This window comes from Sphaeramia orbicularis, chromosome 10 (assembly GCF_902148855.1).
Source record: "Sphaeramia orbicularis chromosome 10, fSphaOr1.1, whole genome shotgun sequence".
Lineage (NCBI taxonomy): Eukaryota > Metazoa > Chordata > Actinopteri > Kurtiformes > Apogonidae > Sphaeramia > Sphaeramia orbicularis.
In genome coordinates, this window is record NC_043966.1 from 20,975,082 (window position 1) to 20,998,760 (window position 23,679).

Genomic DNA, 23,679 nt, shown 5'->3' on the forward strand with positions numbered 1-23,679 from the left:
CTCTGTAAACATGGAGTTGTTTCAGGAAATATCTGTGTCCACACAAAACCACTGAAAACACCTGAAAATGATGTAGTACAAATGCTTAATTCAAGATTTTTTTTGCTTAATTCAAGGAAATAAATCTGCCAATAGAACAAGTGAAAATTATCTTGATAAGATTTCTTGAAATAAGATTTTCAAGATGTATTGTCTAAAAAAAGTTCTTATATCTCACTGAAAAGTTACTCTTTAGGTGATTTTGTCTTATTTTAAGTGTGATAAGATATTTTGACTAGAAATGAGAAAAATACACTTGGTAAGATTTTGACTTTTTCCAGTATTGTTGTTGTTTTGAGGTGCCATCTTGCTTCCAGGGGGGAAAGGTTAGAGAGGTGGGATTATGACATCATCATGTTAGAAATGTGGTCATACAGACGAAGACATGAAACCAGCGATTTCAGAGTTATCCACTCTGGGATCCAGTTTCAAAAAGCTGCAGTTTCAGTGACTGAAAATGCCGGTTTTGTGTGGACAAAAGGCCTATCCAATACAAAACTTTTGCAGATACGACGGAAACTGTTTTCATATGTACAGGGCTTAAGACTCCGGTGATGTACAGATACCTGAAAGCTGTAAATGTTATACAGTATTTGTATTTTGTTACTTCTGTAGCATATAACCAGATAATCATATAGTTTCAATTTGTATTACAGATTATTTCCATTTAAGTCTCTGTTATTGAGTCAGGAAACTGGCATTGAAAGTGGCTGCCTACTTCTCTCATGCTGCACAAATACTGCTGAATACAAGAAGCTACCTGCCAACACAGTTATGTGATGTGATGTCAGGACAGTACTCCTGAAATAACACTGCTATATCATCTTAATCTGCTGCATACACTGTCATACTGAAACGGTAGCAGACTGTAGTTACAACAACCCTCAAAGGTTTCTCAACGTTTCACAAATGCACCATTTTTTATTTATCGGTAAAGACGAAGCACTTGTTTGTTTAGGAACGTGTCTGTTGTCTGTTGTTAGAAGAAGCCATTGCTCTGGAATCTACAGTGCGATCCCAGTACATGTCAGCTCTTTGTGGTGAGGTCTACAGATGAACTGTTCACCCTTCGTTACGGGGGGAGTCGAGGGTTTTCTGTTCTCTTCCCTCAGGGCCTACATTACCTCTCCAACAGACCTCATGCATTTCTAATCAGAGCTCTGCAATTAGTATATAAATCTTATATTACAGAGAATAGGAAATAAGAAACACTCTATTTAAAGCATGACAACAGATTTGATCTTTGATTTCTGGCTCGTATCCATCTGATTAAAAATTGGCTCATGTCTACAGTGATGACTCTCGACAGAGTTTTTAGATGAAATGCAGAAAGGTTTAGGACTCCTTCCAAAAAACTGTCATGTTGGAAGGCCACCTTTATCTTTTAAAGTTGATTTTGGGTTAATGTACTGTACTACATTTTATACTAACTATAAAGCTAGAAGTGCAGCTGCAAGTGGCTTCTCACAACCCTTCAAAACTGAATTATGTGTCTTTGTCTGAATGATTCAATTATTAAGATGCTCTTTGCTGACATTTAATGAGCCTGACCTTTTGCTTCCCGCTCCATCCCTTTCATTTGAGCATCCGTGCCAGACTGCTGTCGAGAATACGTAACAACTCTTTCTTCCCTTGTATTGCAGAGTAAGTTTTGACTGTCACTTTCCTGTGAACAAGTAATTTCATTTAGCTCTGACAGCGAGGCTGAATCAAAGTGTAAGAACAACTGTATACACACACTTAGCATCAGGATAAGACAAGTGGTTATAAAAAAAACCCCAACACAGAATGGAAACTCACTGCAGAAATGAACTGCAATTTTGCAAATTGCCGTGTTGCTGAATATCCTTTGACCTTATGAATGATTTTTATCCATTTTGTTTTTTAAACACATAGGAAGAAAAATTTTAAAAAATCACTAAAAACATGTTCTATCCCGAAAACATTGACTACTCAATGTTTGTATGGACATTTTTTATCCTGTGCTTTTGTAAACTGAAGCTTTTATCCTAACAAACCCCTGGGGAGTACATCATCATCAGATTCACCGTGGATAGTGTGGAAAACACATCTCATCGGCTGTAGCTTCTAAATGTTTAATCAAGGCCATTGTGTTTCAGCTACCTTTGTACTAATGATGGTAAGATGTGCACTGATGTTCCAGCAAGATATGATAATGTGGTCGCATTGTTTCTAATATTTTATTTATTATTTAGAAATATGACCAATAATTTGGGCCTTGTTGCTTTATATTTACTTTCAACCCCCCCCCCCCCCCAAAAAAAAAAACCCATCCACCCCTCTAAATAGAATTATCCTCACAATTACTGTCTTTTTTTTTTTTTCCACACTGTGTGCTAGTACAAACAATATTTTAGCTTCTGGAGGCTCAGGTGTGTTATAAAAGAGACTGGGACAGGGAAGCAAGACTGGTTTTATGCAATCATTTGATTTTTTTTTTGTTAACTGAAGGCTTCTGTAAAAAACAAAAATCATAATGTATGTGAAACACTGGAATAACTGGCAATACATCTGGATGCAGGAGACATCAGCCATGCACACATACACATAATTGAAGAGCACAGCATGTTGCCATTTTCTGCAAGCATGGATCCATGTAACATAACATACAAATTGGACACAGTTGCCTTGACTTTCAATTTCTTTAACAAAAATATCATATGTCTCTGTTTCACTCATCATTTCCTTTAAAAAAAAAAAAAGGCAATTTTTTTTTTTTTTATAAGAAAGGGGAGGGGGCATTTCTATGGCAGTATGAGAGGTTACATGGAATGTACAGTCTAAAGATTTGATAAAAACAGCTCAGTGTTTTTCTGGACATGTAGCTTAAATGCATAAGGACATAAATGTACTGGAAAAATGGGGGTGGGAGGTAAGAGAGCTGCAATACCTTATATTAACTAAATTCAAAGATTCTTAAGTAGAAATACAAGAAATATGATATGCTTGCCTATAGATGCGTGCAAAGATAATTAACAGACATTTAAACATCTAAAAACTGGTTGATTGCTCTTCACTTAAAAGCAACAATCTTTTTTATCTTCAAGTCATCTTCATTCTGTGTATCTTGATCCTGTTACACATGAAAGAAAGTGATCGAAATCACATCTAATTAGAAGGGATGGGATTCTTCCCCTGGTGTGCAAACATATTCTGTTAATTGCTTTTTCATTATGAAGCTGGTGATCAGAAAAACACATCATTTAGCAGTATGGCTGTTTCCTGGATTCCTACAAGGAAGCGCTGGGGGCTATCAGGGCCATTAGACATCCATGCATGAACATGTAACTTTTTAGAGCCATCAGCATAATGGGAAACAGAACCAAACTGCTCTTACTGCCTGCTCAAACTCTAATTTCCTACTTTTCGAATGGCCCTTGAAATCCACTTGAGTCTTAGATACCTCTCCCACTGAAGGGCTCTCACTTTGAGGTTGAATGTAAGTCTTTGTAGATGGTCAACACAGCTTCAGCCCTACCAACCATACGAATTGACTCATGCCAGTGACAGGCCCTTAATCAAAATAGATCCATGCTTTATGGTAATACTATGACATGTCATTTTTTGTCTTTAATGACCTGTGTAGCTCGTGTCCTCTTATACTGTATATGATGGCCTATGGCTACCCCTGTCCCGTTTTGATCAATAGGCTCATTGTGGAATGAGATTTAGAGCACACTGCAATTTACTCTTTCACATTTATCTTCAATGACATGACCACTGCCACTCCTGAACAGTGACACCTCTAGGTATGGAAAACACATGAAGACACAGCTTCATATCGTACAAGTCTTCACAGTTATCTGGCTAACACCAACAGGAAATGTATCGGGATGATCTGTAGAGAATGAGGGAATCAAATCTTGACTAAGGCCCCTTTAAGGATGTTGTCATACAAAAGTATTCAAGGGGTAACACAGAATTTAGTGAAAACATTGTTAACATAACACAGAGTCTGTATCAATGAAGGTACAGCGTTTATCTGGACAAAGGTGAAATTAAAAATTAAAAGACTGTTAAGTATTCAGTGCAGGGGTCTCTTTTGCAAGGCAGCCTACTAGATAATAGTCTACTGATTTTATAATTCAATGGAAGAAACCTACAGGGCATACATACATATTCTATGTAGATAAAATACACGATGGATGGGTTTTGAAATTACTCTTAAATCTTTCACAGTTCACTTTGCATGTGACCTCCATTTACAGAACAATATACAGACCTGATCAAAATCTTAAGACCAGTTGAAAAATAGCTAGAATTTACCTTTTGCACATTTGGATCTTAATGAGGTTTTAAGTAGAGCTACAATATACAAAAGCAAGAAGGGGGAGTGAGACAAAAAGCACTTTGAAAAAGTAATTTATTGAAAACAAGTAAACTGAAATAGGCTGTTTATCAGCTGATCAAAAGTTTAAGACCATCACTCAAAAAATTACAAAAAACTCTCCAAACCAGAACCAAAAATTTTCTCAGTAGGACTCAGTAATGAGTAGCTCCACCGTTCTTGTTAATCACTTCAAAAATTCGTTCGGGCATGCTTGATGCAAGTGTTTCCAGGAGGCTGGTGGGAACATTGCTCCAAGTGGTGAAGATGGTTTCACGAAGGGCATCAACTGTCTGGAACTGATGGCCATTTTTATAAACTTCCCTTGCCATCCATCCCCAGATGTTCTCTATGGGATTTAAATCAGGGGAACATGCGGGATGGTCCAAAAGAGTGATGTTATTCTCCCTGAAGAAGTCCTTTGTCAAGCGAGCATTGTGAACTGCAGCGTTGTCCTGTTTTTAAACCCAGCTGTTACCACACAGACGAGGGCCCTCAGTCATGAGGGATGCCCGCTGCAACATCTGCACGTAACCAGCCGCCATTTGACGACCCTGCACCACCTGAAGCTCCAGTGTTCCACTGAATGAAAAAGCACCCCAGATCATGATGGACCCCCCTCCACTGTGCCCGGTAGAAAACATCTCAGGTGGGATCTCCTTGTCATGCCAGTAACGTTGGAAGCCATCTGGACCGTCAAGGTTAAATTTTTTCTCATCAGAGAATAAAACTTTTTTCCACCTTTCAGTGTCCCATGTTTGATGCTCCCTGGCAAAGTCTAAACGGGCAGTTTTGTGGTGTTGTAGGAGACGAGGTCTTTGAATTCGTTTTTTGTTTTTGAAACCCTTTTCCTGCAGATGCCGTCTGATGGTTATTGTGCTACAGTCGGCACCAGTAAGGGCCTTAATTTGGGTCGAGGACCGCCCTGTGTCTTGACACAGTCAATCGGATCCTCCAGCTCAGCGCAGGTGTAATTTTTTTAGGTCTACCACTTGACTTTTTTGTTCCATAATGCTCAGGATCTGTCAAAAAATTTTGAATGACTGTTTTACTGCGTCCAACCTCAGCAGCAATGGCACGCTGCAAGAGGCCTTGCTTATGCAGATCGACGATCTGACCACGTTCAAGAAGAGAAAGCTTCTTAGCTTTAGCCATCAGGAGGGCATGACTGTGTGAATGCCCGACAGAAAAGGAGAATTTTGAGCAGATTTTGGCTTTTATAGCCTGCGGTCTTAAACTTTTGATCAGCTGATAAACAGCCTATTTCAGTTTACTTGTTGTTTTCAATAAATTACTTTTTCAAAGTGCTTTTTGTCTCACTCCCCCCTTCTTGCTTTTGTATATTGTAGCTCTACTTAAAACCTCATTAAGATCCAAATGTGCAAAAGGTAAATTCTAGCTATTTTTCAACTGGTCTTAAGATTTTGATCAGGTCTGTATATCATTATGCAGTAGTAGGGTGATGACCAAAATAACTATTTCTATGCAGTATGCCACCATTACTGGTGTTTATTATGTTCACTCAGTAGGTAATAACTAACCTGAATTTGCAAAAAACTACAAATTTTCATAAAACTTGGAGCAGAAGGGCATGGGTGTTAGTAAATCAACCACGACATGCACTGATGAGGTTTTTTCCCATTAATGTCCTTGTCTGGGGACGTCAGGATGCATTAGTGTTTATACTGCAAATGATATGTAATTAAAAGTGTCCCAGACCACCTTGGCAAGTGGTTGGACTGATCCGATCACAGTGCATCTTGGTGGTCATATAGAAAAGAGCTGATTGATTATGATCCAACTGTCAATGCTAAATGAAGTGTACAGTCATGAAAAAAATTATTAGACCATCAAAAGTCATCAAAAACAATGGTTATGCAATCAAGTACTAACTCCTGTGTGTATCATGTGACTAAAACAGACAGAAAATATACATGGAATGCCTAAAAGCACTGTTTTTGTCAGTACAATGCCATAGCTATTGATGTAAGAACTGAAGTCACTTTGGTTATTATCAAGAAAACATGGAAAATGGCTAGATATCAGCTCTGAAATAAGGAGGTATTTTTGTTGTTATCATTACATTTGTCCAAACAAATGTAACTTTAGTTATACCAGACTATAAAATGAACAAGAAATTGAAGAAAACAAGGGTGGTCTAATAATTTTTTCCGCGACTGTAAGGTTAAGGTGAGATTAGTTTAGTTCGAAAACGATATAAGTAAAAGTACAAAACATGGCCATCTTACTATTGGTTAAATGATACTGTCTAACCTGCACTTATCTACCTTAAATTTTATGTGTCATGTGTCAGTCAGCCGATAGTTTCTGTTCTCCAATGTCACATAATGTTTACGGCACTTACTCTTGTAGCACACCAGAGGATATTTCTCATCAGTGGAGGAAGAGATTTGTAATACTTAGTGAGTTTGGTTAGTTTTTGACTTGGGTTTTGATGGTTTAAAGAGGAAAAGAGTCATCAGTGTGCATGTGTGGTTGATTACATGACGCTAAACGGACTCCACCTATCACTTTACATTAACATTTTCTCACTTAATAGCTTTAAATCAGGAGGCATCAATGCTTATGGAAGTTGATCATACAGATGATCATACAGCTCAACAGGTTGTTATGAATTTAACTCTTCTCACAATATAGTTTGACACTCCTCTCATATAACTTCCATTCAGACAAAACACCCTCTAGTCCACCCTCACAGACTCCAAAGCCCCAGCGTATTTCTGCCTAAAGTTCAGATATCCGTTCCCTTGCATCACCTTGGGTTAAACCAACAGATAAAAAGGAAGAAACCTGAGTCCTAAGTTGTGGTTTGTTTGTAGTTGTGGAATATAAAGACTTTCTAGTATCCTGTCTGTGATGAAAAAAAAACCCAAGAATAATGTGCTTCATTCTGTTTTTCTGTTATTTGTGGCTTATAAATATGTGTGTTGTCTCTAATAAAACCATATCAACTATTAGTTAACTTTATAGTATTTAACTGGAAGACCAAAGAAAGAAAGTTTAGAGGAGGAAGACACACTTTAATTTATTTCCGTTAGCTATTGTTGTGTTTACGGGCATCCTTTTTTTCTTTGTCTTCTCCTCTGTATCAACTTTCATCTTTGTTTGGTAGTAAACCATAATTAGCTCGGCCATGAGCCAATACTAATCATAGATTCCTCTTCTTGTTAAAGTATATTTAGCTGCCTCGATGCAAACCCCGGAGGTTAATGATTTAGATTAATCCATGCTAACCCAGAGTAAATCGCAACTCTGTGCCATCGCTCATGCGTACTAATTTGTAATGCAATCTTTAATCTTGTGGGAGTGAGGCTTGACATCTCTAGAGTACCCAGCAGAAATAATGTTTCCAGGCTTGTGCCACAGTAATGACAAGGGCACAATGAGCTGGGGCTTGATGACAGATTTATGCTCATCAGGTCCTGTTTCTGCTATAGTGAACCCCAGGCTTTCCCCATGCAGTTTTAGCTAATCTTTAACGGACTATTACAATTTAACTGTGGTGACTTAAAATTAATGTTTGTGTGGGTTATATAATTCTTTATATCTTTAATCTACACTCCTCAACTACAACTGCTGTGATCTGCTGTCAAAATGTCATGACAGAATGAACCGGTTCAACTAATACACTAAATCTGAAAATGAGTTGAGAACAAAACCATCTCATATCTTGTATCTGTGATTGGGAATGAACTCTGCATGATGTCAAATGACTGAATTTTTATGATGGATGAAACCATTTTAGCAAGTAGATGCACCAATTTTGAATATCAACATTTAAAACCAAAAATACAATGAGAAAAAACAATATATAAAAAAGAAAAAACATATTCGAAAAGGAGTGGGATGAAGTTTAACTTACATACTCCCTTACCCTATCTTTTTTTACTGCCATAAATTCCCATGTCAGCTCCCCAAAGTAACATAACAAATCTTACACATATCAAGATAAATTCAGAACAAAACACAAAAATGTTATACATGTCAAAAATAAACTCTGTCCAAATGTATTAGTCCAATGTATTTGTAATAATATACCTCCAGATTTTGAACAGATTTCCTGATAAACACTAACTTAAAATGTCCACCTGATCTGCAAGCTAGCAGACTGCAGATGAACTCTATGAGGGAAAAATGCACGGTGAGCGATTTCTTCACAATAAAACTGAACTCAGAATAAGTTTTTGTCCAACTTCAGTCTGTCCCACCCTAATTAGTTCACTATAACCCAGTCAACATTCTTTCATCCAGCTTACTCTGCAGTCTATGCACCTCACTAGTCATCTGCCTACACATCTGTCATCTGTCAAAAACACACCTCCTCTACCTTCTCACCCTCCTCTGTATTGTTTGTGCATATATGTGTGTTTGTTGTTATGTACTTTATTTTATCTGTTCAAATTTGTGAATCTCAGGTTCTGCTGGGGAGGTGGTGGTCCTCCAGGTCCTTCTATCCATGGCATGGTGTTTAATGGTTCTCAAATACAAACAAAAGACCTCAGTGACTTTTCCAGACCATCTTTATGTGTGGAAAAATCTACACCAGTGGCGATTTCTCATAGACTGCAAGGGAGGCCCGGCTTCCCCTAAAATTACGAAAATTAAATGGTTAAATATGTACTGTTGTGTTGACATTTTATTGACTACAAATGTGTTAGAACACGTTCATCTTAAAGATGAGTTTGTTCAAATCAGCTTTATCACAAATCAACGGACGCCATGTTGTTCACTTCTCCTCCATTCCCGTGTCTCTGTTTTCTCATCCATCTCTGCTCAGTGCATTTGTCCGTAGACTGCGGGCGTCTCTGGGCTTCAATGGGACTGAGTGGAACAGTTTTTTTTCATTGCCTCAAAACTGGACGGTAATTGGATAAATGCCACGATGTTGTCCCGCCACTGGACGCCGGGCGTCTGTGGGGGTGAATGGAGCTGTGGGCGGAGCTCAGCTGGGCTGGACGCCAGAATCCCACGAGCTGATTGGAGGATCAGTCGAAAGGCTGAATCCCGTTTGATTGACAGCTGTTTTCAGATCTCCTCCTTCACTGACACAGTTCAGTTTAATACCGTCGCACCTTCTGCTGTGAAATCAAGAGAGAAAGTACTACGAAATTACTCGTTCATTTCTTGCACTGTAAATAAAACACACTCATTGTACTTTTTTTTGTTTCAATTTAACATAATTTCACTGTTGTCTTGTTTCGGTTACACAGTTTAATCATTTCTTGTTCGAGTTTAATATCGTTTTGTAGATAGTTAAATCAATCATACTGTCGGCTAGGTCGGAGTGAAAGGAGCATCTGTAGTTTAAAAAGGCTGAAGTCTTACACCCACAACACACTGGGCCAAGGCAATCTAAGCAGAGAGGACACTGGTCCAGTCCCTGGAAAAGACGCCTACTTGGTACGATAAGGTTACTGAGCATTTTCTTAAAAAGGAACGGAGGGACGAATGTATGTTTAAATAATCTGACTTTTTTTTTTTGTTTGTTCTTGTTTTAATGTAAGCCGACAATGAGCTTCCCCTGTCTGAAAGACGAGCAGCCGCCACTGATCTACACACATACAAAAACAAATGAAAATGCATTTTTTTTGTTTGTTGTTGACAAGAAAAATAATAAAACTAAATTGTTCAATATGTCATGTACTGAATATGTTTCATTATCTTGCTGAAATGTCCAGTTTTGACCTCGATGGAACAGAACACATGCAGAAGGGTTTGGCTTTGGAGAATGGAACACTACTTGGTAGAGTTCAATGACTTAAGAGGGATTCTTAATGCAAATGCATTCACTGTCCAAACACTTTTTCAACCACTGTGCAGACAAATATCCATTCCCTCTCACATTCACACCTACAGATGACTTAGACCAGTTAACCTAGCAGATGCATTTTTGTTAATTCATAACTAGATGTAGGAAAAACTAGCAGACACAAACAGACATCTGTGAAAACAATACCATGTTTACCTTGCAGGGAAAACCTTTTGATATCAGTCTGTGCATCAAACCTTTCAAACTGCCCTTTCCCCTTAAAGGAGCTGATGCTAGTCTAGAGAAACCTCAGTCCTGCCCATCCTCCAGATGCGTTCATTTTCTCCAAGTCTCTCTGCATGCAGGCCACCCTTTTTCACATCTAAGATCTGATATCAGCACAGATTGCCTCCTGTCTGTCTCTGTGAGACAGAGCTGTATTTCTGATAGAGAAAAAGGACTATACTGACTGCAAAAGATTGCTTTGATGTGACTGCTCAAGGGCTTGAGATGGACTGAAGCTTTATCCTCAGATAGTCGACAGCTCCTCACCACATAAGCGTTAGGTTTGTTTTGCCATGTTCCTGGGCATTGTAAAGTGCTGAAATAATTGGTAATTTGCTCCCATGAATGAAACACAAAATGCTGCACATCCAGAGTTTAGAAATTGAGGCATATACCGCATCTATATACAGTATCTCATATCGCCTCCTATCATTTGTATAGTCAACAGTTTAACTTCATTTCTATCAAAGCAAATTTATGGCTGCATTTCAATTTATGCTGTTTATGAACCATGCTGCGAGCTGAATACGCATGGTGAGATGAAGGGAGAGTAAACACTATGATCAAAGCAGCATTTGTCATTCTCATCTTCTCCATGTGCTGTAGTCAAGGTAATGAAATGTACTGATTAAAAAGTAAGATTGGATTTTGTTCATGCAATTGGTCTGAATATGGTAACTATATGATAAAATGTCACGTTAAACATATCTGTGTTACCAGATGTGGGGGTGTGTTTGTGTGTATTATTTACCATAAAAAAAAAAAAAAAAAAAAAAAAAAAGCTGTCTTCATCAGCTGTGTGTGCCTTCACATGTTGAACTCTAAACCTTCCTTTCCATGTCTGTATCCAGTATCAAATGCCACTGGGAAAAACCTCCAGCTGTGTCCACACACAAGTCAACACAGTCTATGTACAGTGAACATGTAATTAAAAAAAATGTAGACCGCTTGAATGTTATGATTAATGTCATCCATTTGCTGACTGTACCTACATGAATATGGATGGACATGTCAGCTTCCATCAGTCTCAGTACAAATCACACCCTCTGACAGCATATGCTTGTTTTCCTGTTGCCTTATAGCACATGTCTAAGTAGTGTCATGCAGGTTTCTTCTCTCTCTCTGTGTAGATATATATAGTATTAGCCTGTGATTGGTCCACAGTTCTGTTGTTCCTTTGGCTACTCCTTCATTGTTATTAACTCCTAATGGTTGCTGCTTATGGTACAGGTAAGACTGTGTGGCTGTCTCATTTTGCCCCGGGGACCGTAGAACAGTTACTTCATTACAGTATAACAGAGACATAAAAAAGCCAAGGGCCAGCAGGTGAGTCAGTATATGCGCGGCCCCAGTTATGGTCCACCTGTGCCTTAAACCAAAGAATAGAGCTGCTGGGGTTTCGCTGTCAATCTGCACAGAGAAACGAGGTTTCAGCCCAGGAGAGGTAAAGAGAAAATCACTCCCACAAAAACACACAATCACATATACACAAAGACAGTCACTGCACTCTACATGACCCATATTTTGGACATGACAGCGAGGAGGAAGGAAGTTGTAAGCGTTGCCGCTGGCCTGTTTCGCTTGATCAAGCTGCTGGCTGGAACCAACGCAGTCATGACAAAGCCACCATGAAGCTGGGTCTACCAGGAATTTTCTGAATCATGCTCATAAAGGCGGCAGCCGAACAATGCTTTGTGAAATGGCTGTTTTTCATTTCACCAATGCTGCTATTGTAGAGTCGCACCATGTTTAGAGCCTGGTAGGAGTCTTCTTTCTCACTGATAAGAACCTAAATGACAGCTGTGTAATGGATGATTATGAAAAGACACATTATTTCCCAAGAAAATATAGAAAGCTTTACCAGATTAACGCTAATTTATCTTTCGGTCCTTAAGTGATTTATCACCATTTATTCTATTATGCTCAGTAAAAATCAGGTATTTTCTTGTATTTAATTTACTATTTAATTTACTGGTCATGGGAAATTGGGGTGGGACAATATGGGCTCGACTTCTTCCTATTCCTTTTTGGACATTAAGTGTTGTTGAAGAGTCACAGTGAAATTGTTGTACATTTGTGTGATATTTGTTTTCTTTTTTGGTCAATTTATTTCCATATGTTGGAGTGCCCTTTTGGATCTGGAATTTCTTTTGCCTATTTATGTTTGAAGGGAAGTCTATCTATATGCATAATATGGCTATGAAATGGACAGAGTTTATTTTGATATGCCAAACACTGTTATGAAATGCAGTTATGGATGGAGTTTATTTTTTATATGTATAATATTTTTTTGCGTTTTGTACAGGATTGTTTAGAATTAATTTTGACATGTATAAGATTGGTTAAGGTGCTTTGAGGAACTGACATGGGACTTTATGATCAGTAGAAAAAGATGGAGTAAGGGGGCGGGAGTATATAAATTCCACTTCATCCCACTTCTTTGCGAACACTTTTTTTTTCCTTTTTTCCCCTTGTTTATATATATCTACATTAAAAAATTAAATACAAAATAAATGTACAGTCCGTGAAAGCTTGGATTAAAGTTGAGGGTTATTTGATCAAAAACAGAAAAAATTGAAAAAAAGCTTTTGCAGTAAAATATATCATTAACTGAACATAAAACAAATGTGTCCATCCACTGCCATTGATCCAACTCTATGGGTTCCACAGGTGAATCAGTGTTCTGGAACATGACAGTGTTTCCATGTTCACTACAGAGTCTCTGAACGTCCAAATGGGTCATATCTGATGACCGTGAAAAGACGACAAAGTGCATTTTACATTAATTATTTTCACGTACTGATAGAATTAGTGGATCAACAGGTATTAAATATTTTAGATCAGTAGATGATTTTGGTCAGTGATGGATGTTTGGGTCATTATGGGTTAAGATATATCATGCGCTGCCTTAAACCTATATATAAAATATTTTATTTTGCTGTGTTTTTTGTATGGATTTAATACATCTGCATACTCTCGTCATCATATCGTCATCAATCATTTCTTTATATCTCATCAGGCTATCTTCAAAATGACAGTGTATTCAATCAGCAACTGTTTTTTAATGTAAATAGAAGACAGTGATTTGCTAGCCGATGTACTATTCATTTCCATAAATTGCTAAATCATAATGAGGGAGTTATTTTATAGTTATGAGAAAACAGTTGAGTGCATCTGAAAGTTGTTATGTTGGCAAGTCTAGTTTAGTTTGAATTAGAGGAATTACAGGACAATGAATAGGATTTTGCTCCGACCATACAGATGAGACATTTTTCATAATGTGCAAGCTGAGTATGCTGTATGTCGTTCCCCTCTTTCACTACATTTTTTCCTGATAAGTTTCAAATAAATGCTCAAAATACCAAAAATATACAGCAAGTAGTGATTATTTCCCTCTTTACCAAAGCGGATAAGAAACATCATATCAGAAACTTTCATGCATTTAAGCTGAATGTCAAAATCAGTATTTTAGTAAGTGTTTTTTTGTCACGACTGTAGTTTTTCGTGTTAGCTGTATGTGTTTCTGTGTTGGCAAAATCCTGTCTGCACATTGAAAGTAAAGCCACAACACAAGTTTGAGTGAACAACAATACTGACGCTTGCACCCCCAACTTACTGATAATGTGTGAGGAGACAAGGCTTTGAGGAACAAAGCTGATGGTTAAGTAAAAATGTCCTCCTGTTTTCGTTCTCATACATTTGAAAAGCCCACAGGCAAGACAGACACCAGCTCTCTGAGATTTCCTTAGAGGCTCAGGTCCAAGAGACATCTCAGGCACCACTCCATTTGCTTTGTACACTTCTTCCAGGGTGATGTCTTATTCACAAGAGCCTCTTGGGGTGCTGGACACGCATTGCATGTCTTGCAGTTTTCCCAGAGAACAAAGGCATATGGATACGGTAATCCTTTAGCCTGTTAAGGAAAAACAAGTTCAGACAGACTAGGAACTAATCCTGTTTGACACACAATGTTGTGCTTTCTCTATGTCTTCTTATCACACAGTTTTAATTACTCCATTGTATTTGAGTGAGGTCCTTCCAGGTCCATCGAAAAGCAGAGAGACATAGCACAAAAAAAGTACTTCATAAAAAGAATTGGAGTTGCAACAACAGCTTAATTTTGTACTGTCAACAATCTCCATCTGACACGTTTATCGAGTGTACCACCCGTTGTTTATAAAGCAGACATTCTTCATCCAAACCGAACCGCACAATGTGACACACTATTTCAGAAAAACAATACGAGAGTCATGTGGGGACATGCAGACAAATGGATGGAGTCTCTATGGTCAGGCATCAAGGTGAGAGAAAGAATACATTCAGTACTGACACTGTGTCTGTTGGACACGATAAAGAGATGTGTCTCCAGCCCTGTTATGGATGGTTAGGAAGCTCTGAGCCCAGTGTGTGGCCTGAGATAACCACCAGCAAAGTATGGCTATGCATAGCTAATAGAGTTAGTGTCACCAGACAGAAAAACACGATAAAATCACTTCTTTTGAACGTCAGGCTCGACATTCAACTTGTGTCCTTCAAGGAGCTGTAATGAAGTGTCAGAGTTTGTCCTTCCTAACTGTGACTTTGCATGTTGTCACTGGGATGTCCACATTAGATTACGTCAAGACTGGGACAGGGAAATACAGTTTGACTGAACAAGAGCTTTAATTAGTGGTTAATGTCAGTGTAAACTACTTGTAAAGTTCCTTTTATATTTGCTATTATGTAATTTTCTCTCATATACCTTAAATGTGGAGTGAATAATACACCCAAAATCAGCTGAACCTAAGAACTGGCAGAGTGAATCAAATAAATAATTTGTATTGTAATAAAATTATATACAGCTCTGGAAAAAATTAAGAGACCACTGCAATTTCCTTTGAAATCAACATGTCTGCATGTATGACAGCCATTCTATTTATGTGTCTGTTGAATTCCAACACAAGCACACCTTATTCTACTGAATAAACACCTGATGCAACGTGATATCATAAACTGCGTACAGATAACACACTACTTTTAATTGGCGTGTTATCTGTACGCATTATAAGCTTTCCGCGTGTATGTTCACGCTGCATAAAATAACACACGATTAGTGAGATTAGTCTGCCTGATCCATGTCTTATTTAAGGACAAGTATAAACACCACTACTGTGGCCATCACTATCTTCTTATAATAGACAAAAACAGTGCTATTAGTACCACAAAAGTAATTGGAATCAAAAATAACTGTTGAAAACTACTGGACTTCTGCTCTGACAATGTTCCCAAACTCTGAGGACTGGTTTGTCTATCAGGACAATGCTCCTGGCCTCATCTAGGTCAATAAAGGTGTGGATGACGGACCACCAGATGAAGACCCTGTCATGGCTGGCCCAATCTCCAGACCTGAACCCACTTTGAAAATTTCTGGGGGAAGATGGATGGTCACAAGGCATCTAACATTGCTGAGCTTCTTGAATTTCTCTGCCAGGAGCTGCATAAAGTCATCCAACAGCAATGGAGGAGAGCCAAGACACGTGAAAGCTGTCACTGAAAATCAGGGTTACTCCACCAAATACTGATGTCTGAACTTTTCCCAAGTTACAACATTAGTATTGTGTTGTTTAGAAATGAATATGAACTGGTTTTCTTTGCATTATTTGAGGTCTGAAAACACCTGCATCTTTTTGCTATTTTGACCATGTGTCGTGTTCTGCAAATACATGCTCAAAATAATATTTTTATTTGAAATTTGGGAGAAATGTTGTCGGTAGTTTAGAGAATAAAACAAAAATGTTCATTTTACTCAAACTCATACCTATGAATGGTCAAATCAGAGAGTGATAATTTTGCAGTGGTCTCTTATTTTTTTTCCAGAGCTGTGTATGAATTGTTTTGGTCGCTGTTGCCCATAAAGTTGAAATAAAACATTTTTACCTCTTCTCATGAAATGACTGTGACATTTTATGTGATTGTGCGATTTATTGTTAACAGATGAAGTGTAACTGGGACTCAGAATTTAATCCTTGCACCAAGTCAAAGGTCATTACTGATAAATACCATAAAAAAGAATAAAAAGAAGAATGTGTCTGTAAACAAAATTATTCAGACTATATAAAGCATTAAAGTTAAATCCACTTTATATTGTACAATAGCACTTTGACAATGCTCTCAGGAAACCAAAACAATCTTCTTGTTTACCTCTGAAAAATCCCAAAAACATAATCTAATTTAATGTAATTGACTCTTTCATCCAATTTAGATTGACTTTAACTTTGTATCGCAAACATAATTATTTGCTACAAGTTCAGTGCATAACATTTAGTGACTTCTTCATTGGTTGCTAAATGCACAAAAATGCAGACGACCCTTTTGGTTAAGGAAATAACAACTCTGATCCACACTCAACCATATTATGTGACAGTAATGCAGCTTAACAATAGATGCAAAGTGATATAAAGCAGAAAACAATGGTAACATGATAGTTGTTCTGAATTACTGCAGAAATACGACACACTCTTGGGACCTGCTGCTGTTATATTTAAACAAATCATTCTAAGGAAACAAACGCACTAGTCTTATTTTAAGGTAATTATACACCAATGAAGGGAACATACTGTATTCCATTTCTGCGTTTTGACTTAAATTCCGTATATAAGCCCTGCATGCTAAAGGGAGTCTATTTAAAGTCTGGTTTTCATGGTGGAGACAAATGCCTACCAGGCCACTGACTGAATTAAGCAAAAGGGGAAAACTTAATTAAAGGTTGAGGGTAGGATCTAATAAGCTCACATGGTTTGTGATGAATATGGATCAGACTGCTTATGCCCTACCTGTCATATCAGTAATATGTTTAGTATTGTCTCTCCAACCATTTAATTAAATGAGGAGCAAAGGGCAATGATCGTGCCCTAGATATTTGCCCATTTGTTAAAAAGTGAATGACGCCAATGTGGACAATGAAAAAGTGACAGGAAGCGTAACATCTTTCTCCCACAGACAAAATCATACTGAAAAACGCACAAGGTCTCTGTACCATATCAAACACATTCATATGGTCTTCCTCCAAATGACATTTACCACTAGGAATCCATGATGGCAGGGATTCCAGCCCGCCCACACTAACAACAAATAAAAAAAATTAGACTTTATGAAAATAATGAATGTCTAAACCTCAACTCCCAGATAAGTTTTATATTACAGGAGCGCTTCTAGACAGCAATTATTTTTGAGAAAACATCCTCGGCAGAGACACAGCCAGAGTCAGACTCTTTAAAAACCACTCTCCCTATGAAACCGTGCGCCAGTACAACCCAAAATATCCTCAGGCTTAGCAACAACACCTTTCAAATCTCAAGCACTTGTGTTCTCTTAAGAAAAAATTGGTTTGGCTACAGTTAGTTTTTTCCGCCCTTTCCTTTACACTGTGATAGCATTACAGTTTAATACTGCAGTTTCCCTGTCAAGGACAACTAGTCATCTCACTAATGTGGGCAGAAAAGAGTCGGCTAGTGCACTACAGGTCACAGCGCAAGGGATTTGTGGAAGTGCATGATCTGTGGTGTTTTAACCTTGAATACACCCTTTTCAGCATGTATAAAAGACGGTCCACTTACAGCAAACACACCACTTATATTACAAAGAGTCACATAATGGACACCTATGCCTGACCTTCAGTATAGACCTAATGTACCTCTTTTCTTTGGAATGTGATTATTGGAGAACTCATTGAATCTCTTACTGTTACAACAGAAGAAGCTAAAAGTCAATAAGTCAGCTCTATAATTGCAAAACTACCTTGTTTTTTTTTTTCACTGCACCTCTTATACTTTAACATATACTGCCCTAAAATCACACAGATTAATTCAGTATTTGAAAGAATTACACACACTCCTGCCCTGTATCTTCTTTGATCGTTTAATGCTATTAAAAAAGGAGGGTTCCTCTTACTTCCATGGTGTTATTGGGTGTACATGGGCTGTAATCCCCCTCACTGACCCTCCCAACCCCCTTTATCACCCAACAAATTCTGCTTGACTTATCATGTGTGACCTCTGCTGGAAAAGCAGGATGGGAAAAGCAGAAATGGGAGTAATTTGTTGTTTTGGCTTTTTTATTTCACTGCAGCTGCACATGGTTTCCTTCTGATTGGCCCTCGTGAACCATCTCACGTACATGATCCATGAAGTGGCTTCAGTGGAGTCGTATATGGTCATAATGGTCCTTATGTGTTATACTAACAGTCAGGCCTGCAATTATTACATCAAACTATGGTTATTTTAGTTAATTCATTAGAATAACCACAGTTCACTTATATAACGGTTAGAAAACAGAGAACAGAAATGATATATTTGATCATTATTTTCACATTACTTTCCATCAGTCTGGTAATGAATCATCTTACTGTTCAATGGGGAACTAGCACTGCAGTGGTTAATTTGGATTTTAGCAATTTTATATGTTTAAAATACAACCTTCTAACCCTCTTTAAATCTTTAGAATTAGAATTATGGTGGTGGCATAGATTTAAAATAAGACAATAATATTCAGATTTTCAGTTATTTTCATGACATTGCAGTAGCCCTACAACAGAATAGCGAACGTCTTTGCTATTACTAACATTTATAAAATATTTGTGATCTGTGAAATTGCATTCATTTGTGCAATAATCTATTAGACTCTTATTTGTACTTATTAGAGGATGAACTCAACTTTATCAACAAAAACAAAACTACAAATTTTTGATCCATATTGTTCATAGCTATATGAATTTTGTTTATATTGTTCTCATGTTATTACATTTCATATTACTTAATATTGGTAATTATCACAATACATGTCAAACCATAATTTCTATTAAGAATGGTTTTGGACCTGAGGGAAAGTTGAAGAAACAAGATGGTCATTTGTAATTTTCAGAACAAATCTAGAGGTAAAACATTCTGTAGAATTAACAATTAAAATGGTAAAATGTTTTCTGTGCATAAAAAACACCAAAACATTCAGACATATTGTACTTTACATCAGAATGTAAACACAATAAACCATAAAAACAAGAAAATTATAGCAAATAATAATTATATCATGACATGATATGAAATTACATCATGATAATTGTCATCCTTTTATTGTTGTGTCTTAGGTAAAAGCAAAAAAAATCAGATCCAGTGGGGAAGGGTGTGGGATTTATGATCTATGCTACAACCAGTCACTAGAGGGAGACAGAGGTGTTTTCACTTCACTTTTGCAGAGCTGTCACTGTGTCCATCTCTACATACAGTCCATTTAATAAATTGCCATCAAACAATAATGATACAGCCACACTGCAAAAATAATTCTGTGGCAACATATGAAATTAACAGAGTTTTGTATTCAGGTAAACTTCACTTCATCTCCTTTTTACTTTCACTGTCTAATCTTGTGTTGAAGCTATTTTGTGTTGAAATGAACTTTGCATTACCTACTTGTTGCTTTTAAATTATTTACTGCGCCTTGGGATGGGAATTGATAAGCATTTAATGATTTTGATTCCATTATCGATTTTGCCCCCCCCAGAACCAAGCCCGGATTATGCCCTGGTGTTTACTCTGCTGCTACATTCACAAGCGTTGCTAAGTAGCATATCAAACATGTGACATTCCTGCAAATTAATTGCATGCTGTGTGGACAAATGTTTGAGTATATTGGATGTATTTCCCCCCTTTGAAGAAATGGAAGCTTTACAAGTGTTACAAGTCGCCCTAGTGTCATCTTTTTGTGTGAAATATAACCATACTTTGAAGCGTTTCTGCCTTGACGTCATATTGGCTACGTTCTAAACCAATACACTGCAGCGTACGTGTGACGTCATCATGCATATGCAACAAAGGCGGAATCGATAAGCAGAATTGTTAAGCAGGCAGGCAAACGATTCCAAGGAATTGAACTACTGGGAACTGGTTCTAAAAAAGAACCGGTTCTCGATTCCCATCCCTAACTGCGCCACAATTAATTAACAACACACAAATTAAGATACATAACTCACTGATATATTACTGCTTCTTTGTAATTTTCATTTAATTGCACCATGAAGATATGACAGGATTACTGATAAAATATTAAACAGTTTTATTTTGATGCTGTTTCCTTCTGTTGAACAGATTTTGGGTTTGGTTGTGTGAGTTATGGAATTTTTTTTTCTCCGATGTGGGAGTTTAATCATCATGAACTGTATGGTCAGACATAATGACATGATGGAGGGTTAATAATGGCCCCTCACTTCATGTTCCTAATTGCAGAGAACATAATGGCCTACAGCGGTGAACCTCAGAGCCAAAGTGCTGCTCTAGTCAATAAGTAGCCATTTTAATCTTCTGGGGCCGGAGAATAAGATGAGTGGAGAGCTCCACTTAATTGCATTACTTTGCCATTGTGTCACATGTTTCGTGACCAAGATATTGAGTCTTAGATCTCACTAGAAGCTGAGTTGATTTGGTCAGTTGAATATTTCTGAACCACAGAAGCTCATGTTTGTACAGAACTCATTTTAACCTATAAAGACCCAGTGTGACTTTGGTAGTTCTCAAATGAATTTTTCTCTCTATTTAACCTTTCATAAATGATTTATCGCCATTTATTGCAATGTTATTCTCTGTATTTTGTGAATTTTCAATGAAAATCAAGTATTTTCTCATATTTAATTCACTGATCATGTAGATGTTCACAAAAGCTCAGATTAAAATTGAGGGATATTATGTCAAAAATATAGAAAACTGATGAAAAACGGACTTTTTCAGCAAATAGATCACTAATTGAACATAAACCAAGTGTCTCCATCCACTGTCATTGATCAAACTCCATGGGTTTTACTGGTGAATCAATGTTGTAGAAGATGACAGTGCTTCCACATTCACTACAGAGCCTCTGAACGTCCAAATGGGTCATATCTGATGACCATGAAAAGATGACAAACTGTATTTTACACCACATGTATTGATAGGACTAGTGGATCAACAAGTATTAAACAGTTTACATCAGCAGATGCTTTAGGTCGGTGGTGGATGTTTGGGTCTTTATGGGTTACAACCACCTTCACTCCTCACACCACTGTCAGCTACAGCATGTAGTCCCAGAAATAAATTAAAAGTATATTTAGCAGAAAGCTTGTAAGCAGTGGCTCAGCATTATTTAATGACATAAACACTGAATATAATCTATCAACTCTGCTTTTTTGTTTGATGTTTTATTTAAAGTGTCACCATAATGCTAACACTTTACAGACTGTGACCCTGTTTACTTTAATTTCTTATCTTTTATTCAGCGTTATTACTCATAATCCTACCACACACTTCTATATTCCGCTTACATGCTATAAAGGTTTGCAGCTGTGAGGTAGTCAATACTTTCTTTTTGCCTCTGGCATTTTCTCTGCATGTGCAAAACAAGTGGGGAGCAGGTAGCACAAAAAAAAGAAACATATTTGCCTCCCCTGTGAGGATTCACGGATTCCCTCCATGGCCAATGGGCAATGTTGCATTTTAATGCTCTTCCAGTTTAGCATTTGCAGCTACATATCTGCAGAGATTAAAAGTTTACGCTGAGCTGATGCGCATCAGTTACACTTCATGATGCATTTATTATTCAGTAGCCTGGGGTTTTGATTTCAGCTGGCAACAGAGGCAGTTCACAAACACATGGTTTACAGCGGGCAAGGAAAATGTAGTGAAAGACACCAATTACTCTTCAGTGATGGGAAATGTTTGTAAGATGCCAATGATTATATCTGTTAAACTCCGGTTTGGATTCGTAATAGGAGGGAAGATAATTGGCATTTGAGGAAAACACCCAGAAAAACTGTTTACATCTTTCAGCATCTTTAGAGTGGATTAGCATGTGATAAAATGTGCTAAAATGAGCTGTTATGCACATTTCAGACACAGGTAAAGGTCACATGTGGTTTGATTGAAATGAACACAAAACTACCCGTCACATCTCTCAGCCAGAGGTGTCAGTCAGCACTGAACCTGGTGGCAGGACGCTACAGACCATCAGTGAGCTGTCACCTCCACCCTACTTCCAAAGACAATCCCAATGCCCAGTGAAACTATGTGCAGCTCTGTGTCACACCTTCTTGACAGGGATTTTAGATTAGACTTTGTGGCAGATTGCATGTTCTTGCCAAGCCTCTTTTTTTTTTTTATTAAATGTTGATTAAATAATTTGACAGGTTGGTTAGACTGTAAGAGCTGCAGCAAACTTCTTGACTGCAAAAATAAACCAGCATTAGGAGAAAAAAACATCCAGACATTCCACTGAGAATGAACAGAATAAATAATTACTTGTTTTGAAGTTGTGTGTTTTTTTTTTTTTTTGACAAGCTACAATTAAACCTTCAGCATATACTCAAAGGAATTTAAAGCAAAAAATATAAACTCTTTGTTTATCTTTTGATGGATCTTCTTTGTATCCGTCGTCTTCATATTTCATTGATAAGTACACCGCTAGTGTTCACGGTGCTGGCTGTGTAGAGCAAACCGTCTGTTCAACTCTTGTCTCCAGCTTGGCTCTCATTTTTTAGTCATTAACTCACGTAAACATCCCATCTGTCCTCCTTTCACACTTCTTTTTCGTCAGCACTCCTCACTGCTCTAGTGTGTGCATCAGCCAAGAGAGTGCAGGGATTTCCTGTGTTTTTACAAAGAAGACGAGAGCCCTAAAGTGTCTGTGACAGTCTACCTCAAGGTGAAATCTCTGTTACACTTGTTAAATGCTTTTTTCCCACTGGCCTCTATGATTGTCCTTCCCCAAAAAAAGTAAATAAATTAAACCCTGCATGTGAGTGCACATCAGCTACTTGGGTTTCTTAGATTTCACTCTTTTTTTTTTACTTGAATCTAAGGCTTTTCTCCTCATCCACTTTCACCCACCCCACAGTCAGTATTTAATCATCTCACATGCAGTCGGTATCAGTGAAACTAATATCAAAAGAACTAGCGGATGCTTTTTAACCCAAGTACCTCTCTAGTCCGGTGGTTTTCAAAGCAGAAGCCAGCGATCGAGCCTGTTGAATGATGTGCTAGAAATGATAAAAGTGTGCTATAGCTTATCATTGTCCATTTTCACCCATGTGAGCTATGGGCCAATAGAAATTCTAATGCGATGGTTACACATGACGTCAATTGCTCATTTCACACAGGGTTCAGTGAACCGTTCCAGCTTCATCATCGCAAGCTAGCTATCAGATAAACATGACACAACACAAAGAGCTTAATTACTACAG

The 23,679-nt window shown here is 37.7% G+C and overlaps 1 protein-coding gene across 1 annotated transcript in view; it reads right to left on the reverse strand.

The window, feature by feature from the left end:
* glra4a (glycine receptor, alpha 4a) overlaps positions 1–23,679 on the reverse strand; it is a 65,055-nt gene that overhangs the window by 28,254 nt on the left and 13,122 nt on the right. The gene's annotated exons all lie outside the window — the stretch shown is intronic.